This window comes from Oreochromis niloticus, linkage group LG12 (genome assembly GCF_001858045.2).
Source record: "Oreochromis niloticus isolate F11D_XX linkage group LG12, O_niloticus_UMD_NMBU, whole genome shotgun sequence".
Taxonomy (NCBI): domain Eukaryota; kingdom Metazoa; phylum Chordata; class Actinopteri; order Cichliformes; family Cichlidae; genus Oreochromis; species Oreochromis niloticus.
The window spans coordinates 18,450,188-18,456,425 of NC_031977.2; the positions used below are offsets into that span (position 1 = coordinate 18,450,188).

Sequence of the window (6,238 nt, forward strand, 5' to 3'; positions counted from 1 at the left end):
CATGTTCTGATATTTGTATCTGAGTCTTCTCACAGCGATAGGAAGAAGTCAAACAAGCAGTTCTGACCTCCCACACACACACACACACATACGCACACACACACACACATACGCACACACACACACACATACGCACATGCTCACGTCAAATGTATTCATTTTTCTTATGTATAAATAAAGACACGTGCAAGAACAGAGCGCGCATCACAGGGCCCCCACTCTGGTGTGAGCGTTCTGTGATCGCCCTTGTATACAAGTAAATGCTGCAGCGTCTGTGTGTGTTTCTCCTCTTAGACTCTTAGCTGAAGAAGTGTCTTTAGAATAAATCTCTTGACATTTAAAAGTTGAATCTGTTGAACAGATTCAACTTTTGGAGATTTACTTTCCTGGATGATTGAGAATGCATCAAGACACTCTTGACATTTATTTTGGTCCTTCGAAGCCGGGGCAGAAACATCAGAACTGTTATCTGTGACTCTGTTCCAGGATCCAGCACTGATTCCTGACGCTGTGGGAAGCCAGCACCGAAGTCTGTGCACAGCCCTCTTAGACGAAGCCGAAAGACCTGGGATGCTAAAATTCGGGCAGGCCGGTGTTTTCAGTCTGGTCCACGGCGGTGGGATTCAGTCTGGCGATCCGAACCACCAGTGAGACGTCTGAGGGTGAGAGAAACACTGTTTTGGTTAGGATTCGCCAAAATGAACCGAATTAGACTTAGGTTTTAGAAGTAGCCGTAATTACTTCATAACAAATTGTAAAGGCGCGCAAATGTCTATGTGTGTATGTGTCTAGAAGTAAGTTGATTTTACAGCACAATACGCTGCTGAACTACTTCTATTTTATTTTGTTGTTTGCTTGAGGCTCACGTACTGGTGACAGATGAGAACGGTTGAGCTTCGTCTCATAAAACGGATACCGCTTGACCTTTAGGGTCAAGTCGAAGGCCGTATCAGTAAACCACTCTGAAGTCAAGCGTGTCAGTGAAGGCCCAGCAAAATCTTTAAAAATGGGGAATAAACAAGCAAAATTAACACCTGATGAGGGTTGGTTAGAAAAACAACAAACCGGAGCAGGAATAATCCAAAAGAAAGGGAGAGGAATGGAGAGGACGACAGGCAAAAAAGAGTAAAAGCATTAACAAACAAAGAAGACAGTGACTCAGAACAGGATAGCAGCTCAGGTGAAGAGAATAGTTCAGATCAGGAAGAACATAATAATCCCTCACCAAGTGAAAAATTCAAGATCAAAGTAGAAGTTTAAAAAGGGCTGGAAACAGACCCGACTGAATACATATAGATACAAGAGGAATAAAGTAAAATAAACAAAAGGCTAAATTGATTTAGAACTTAACTGTAATGTATTCAAGTTGATGATAGCAAGGATAACAACCTGTAAACTGGTATTAACAATGACACATAGTTGGGATGCCCTGAATGAACAGAATGATTCACACAAACACATATTAAATAAATTAGAGAAATGCATAAGGTATATTAAGGTTTTGTCATTGTTCAGCCAAGGAAAGTGTGTGAAAAGGTAAATGTCTCCAGCTTGGGAAAGGGTGAAACTGCAGATCATCACCCTTGGTGGATACAAATAAAATATAAATAAATATTGTAATATACTATTGCTGTTATATAAAGAGATAATAGCGTTAATAATGAAATAATATTAAGATGAAGAGGCACCTCAGTCAGTTATGATGTGAGGTGGATAATTGCTAAAAGTAGTCTGCATCAAGCTTAAGGTTTGCTCAACTTCAGTACAATGACATATGAGATGAAGAAAATAATTAGTTTAGATATTTTCTTTAAGTGCATAGAAGCACTTGACCTGCTTGGTTTTAAGCCATGGCTCATCAGGAGGGGTGATCCAAGGAATGGTCCTTATTAGAAACGGACAATTTTGACAAACAGAGAAGTTTTTTTGAACAATAAACTGCCGCAAGACTGTTCTTCACCTATTTCTTGCAGGTTGAAGCCAGGTGATTGGATCCTTGTCCGAGTACTCCAAAGAAAAAATTGGAGCTCGCCACGGTGGGAGGGTCCATACCAAGTGCCTGCAAAATAGCGGAGAGACCCTCCTGGATACATCAGAGCCACTGCAAAAAAGTTGAGGTCCCCGAGGATTCCACTTCTTCCACAGAAATCAACTAGTAAAGGAAAGTCTCACTCGCGCTTGGTTGCTTCGGGGGTGAGGGGGGGCAGTGCTGATTGGGCCCCCGTAGGGTAAGCCCGCACTCCAATCTCCATCCGATCAACTTTAGGGCAGCCAGGTGCAGGTGTGTACAACCATGGGAAGGTGGACCCTCTTGGTTACCTTGACTACGACGCTCACCCTTACAGGACCCCAGCTGACGCCAACAACAGCTGAACCACGAGGCAGACAGAAAAGATGGACGCACGACAACTCGCACCTAAGAGACATGACGCAAGACCACATCCACCCTTGGATGAACAATGCCTGATACCGTTATATCCACGACAGGACCAAGGCGGAATCGGCAAATACAGACTGTTATGTCTGTTCTCATATGCCCAGCACATCAACACACCCCACACTATATGGTGAATATATGAACAACACTCAAGCAAAGTGTGCAGCCAGCTTCGCTGGCATTGGATTCCAACACAGTTGAATCATCACCAACGACACAATCCCACATGCTGTTGGACTTAGTAATGGAACATGTGATCAACTCTTCTGGATCAATTTCAACGTGACAAACCGGAATACATCCATCCACTTCCCAGTGTTTCTGGACCAACTCCCAGGGAAGAACCACTCCATGTGTTATCAACAAGAGAAAGGTAACACACCCGTTGGAAACACGACAAACTGCGTCCAAACTGCAGTCCACGGAGAGGGCGCCCCTGTGAATATGAGTGGACCTTCTAACGGCACGTACTGGGTGCAAGGAATGGCCTAGCTATGTGGACAACGGGCATATTTCATACTGCCCCCAGGCTGGACAGGAACATGTGCTCCTATATTCCTGTCAGACCACACTTTCAGGATGACCGCAGTAAACATCACTTCTACAGCACGCCGGAAAAGAAGATCTACGTTCCCTAAACTTCAACCACATGACCCGAAGCAACGTACCTGAGGAATTCAAACTGTGGACTACCGGACAGAAAGTACTCCACACATTGTTCCCTGGGTGGGAACCGGAAAAAAACATGCTGAGGATCGAAACTCTGGACTACCGCTTTGGACTCTTCTTGAACGCTTCATGCAAGATCAACGAACAGCAAGATCAGGAAATCAATGCATTACAGATCGCAGTGATGCAACATCAAGTAGCTTTGGACATGATACTGGCAGAGAAAGGGGGACTTTGCGTCCTCTTCAACAACACCTGCTGCACTTACATACCAGACAATGTACACTCATCAAACATGACTGACACCCCGAACGCCTTGAGACAGATCCAGCAGGCCCAAAATCAGGACGTGAGTAATACAAGTGACTGGTTTTCTTGGCTTTACACTGGCTCCTGGCTACAGGTGCTAAAAAGACTACTACTGCCTTTTCACTGTGCAATACTTTTTGTTAATAACCAACGGTGCAGTAGACTTCAATACTTGAAATACTTGCAATTCCCTTGTATTTGTATTTATTCTATTTCTACCTTTTGTATACTCTTATTTATATATATGTCTCTGTATTTATAGTATTCTGCTCACATTCTGTAGCTTCTGTCGGTGCTGTGCTATTTGGAAACCGAATTTTACAGTTAATAGGATTAATACAGTTTTATCTTATCTTATCTTACTCATCGGAGCTGGAGTATTTTTACTTTTATTTTGTGTTTTGTAACATGTATCCTGCCATGTCTAAAACTCATGATTAACCGCATAATCATTTCCACTGTAGCTGCATACATTGCCGTGACAAATGATGATGGTGATGACCCCGACCTGTTGGAATGTGAAGACTTTGTGTGATTAATGATGATGTGACAGAAAATGTACAACAAGATGTTACATACTGATATCTCACTTAAAGGTTATACTGACAACAGGAGGGAACGTCAATAGAAAATTGTATGTTTTAGTCAGTATAAGCTTTTAATGATATAAGTTTGCTTGTGATAGAATGCTGCATGATGATCATTTCCTTGCTTAGAACTGGTTGTTCTTTTCATTGTTCAGGACTGATTGTTCTTTATAAAACATGTTCTGATATTTGTATCTGAGTCTTCTCACAGCGATAGGAAGAAGTCAAACAAGCAGTTCTGACCTCCCACACACACACACATACGCGCACACACACACACACACACACACACATACGCACATGCTCACGTCAAATGTATTCATTTTTCTTATGTATAAATAAAGACACGTGCAAGAACAGAGCGCGCATCACAGGGCCCCCACTCTGGTGTGAGCGTTCTGTGATCGCCCTTGTATACAAGTAAATGCTGCAGCGTCTGTGTGTGTTTCTCCTCTTAGACTCTTAGCTGAAGAAGTGTCTTTAGAATAAATCTCTTGACATTGGAAAAAGTTCTGAGTGTTTTGGGGCAAAGATTTGTCTGTTGCTTTACACATTATTTGTGGAGTTCCGATCATCAGATCAACCAAATCTTTAAATGTGAAAGTATTTAAATAAATACAAAGTTGGTTTGAAGGTTCTCTTAAAGTGGTTTTATTTATGATCCTTACTGCTCTTTTTTGCAAGATCTATATTGGATGGGTGTGTGCAGAGTTTTATTGCTTAAAAGCAAGTTAGTAAACGTATGCCATAAGCTGGTTTGAACCGCACCCTTCTATACCTGAACCTGAAGACTAATTTAGCTGTCAAGTAGCAGCCAATCAGAATGCTCCCTGCTTGCACGAGGAGACTGTTGGTGGTTGTTGGGAAAAGGGAGTGGAAAGAGAGCACTGAAGGACTGTGGCATTCATTTATTCCTCAAAGATGACAGTGTGCTTTTGTATGTGTATGTGTGTGTGTGCATGTACGCAAACATGCACGTTGGTAACCAGTAAGCAAATCCAAGGCTTGCTTTTCATGTGCTTAACTGCTTATATTGTCTTTCTGACAACCTAGCTTTGTCCAACTTTGCAAAATGTCAGTTTTTCTTAGAATGGCCTCATCAGATGGTTTCATTCCTGTTTATTACCTTGTAAATTTTGACATTAGAGGAAGTTCATATGATTTGCACAGTTTAGGCATTGCATTGCTTTGCTTTTTCGTTGCATTGTTTTGATGGACAGCAGGCAAGAACTACAGGGTAGCACCACACATTATATAGAGGCCTCCTTGTTGCGTTTGGGTTATTTGTTGATTTTAAAGTTGCAGTGTAAAAAATGTCATCACTAGATTTCAGTAGATTGCAGACTGCAGTCAGCTGAGTTCTGTTTTCTTAACCCTCACAGTTCAAATACATAATTTTTGATGGCTATCTGTGCTGAATGTAAGCTGTCAGTCCCCTGTTTACCTCGGCTGTTAGTAGACTGCAAAGCTTTGTGAAAGGAGTAAATAAATAAGAAGAAATCAATTAGGAAAAAATAATAATGTTCATACATTTTCATGGGTCAGAGCCCTGACTTCAGTGCAGGAGATGAGGCTTGAGGTGTGGAAGAAGAGGTTAACATTTTATCTGGTCATGTTTTCTCTTTCCTTCACGTTTTCACTTTTCTGGTGAAGAGCAGCCCAAGATATGAAGGCAAGGTCTTTCATATCTTGCGTCTGAAAAGCAGGCATGAATTAAAACTTGCGTCTGCATTATGTTTAAGTTCACTGGCAAAAAGAGAAGTTCGTGTCTAAATATGTTACATTGCGTGTTTACACAGCAGATTTAAACCTAGTTTATTATGTCATTTATTTCTTGTTACAGAACCGACAGACACAGAAGGAAGACCTGAAGTGTAGCTTGCGCCTATTTTTCGATACAAGAACATCTGCTTTTTAATTACCGCCCCCTGCTGGCCACTTTTTAATAAACCAACGGAAATATACTTCAGTCCATAGCAACAAACCTAGTTCACAAGCTGGCAATTAGTCCCTCTGAATAAAAACTAACGCAGCGACTTATACAAGTCAGGGAGGTAGAAGGTAGAACTGCGGTAACCCCCCAAACAGAAGTGGCTTAATATTAGTGTTGTGTCAGGATGTGTATGGGAGCTTCATTGTAAGGTCAATCATGACTATTACAGTGTAACAACAAATACTGCCAAATATAATCTTTCCCTTGTTTAAATAACAATGAATGGGCTTTCACGCAACTGCA

At 41.6% G+C, this 6,238-nt stretch overlaps 1 long non-coding RNA gene across 1 annotated transcript; it reads left to right on the plus strand.

Annotated features, from left to right (window-relative positions):
• The first annotated feature begins 545 nt into the window (after positions 1–545).
• LOC112848337 (uncharacterized) lies at positions 546–2,941 on the plus strand. Its single transcript, XR_003222426.1, has 2 exons — positions 546–662; positions 1,974–2,941. It is a non-coding gene; the product is annotated as an uncharacterized LOC112848337 (long non-coding RNA).
• The last annotated feature ends 3,297 nt before the right edge of the window (positions 2,942–6,238 follow it).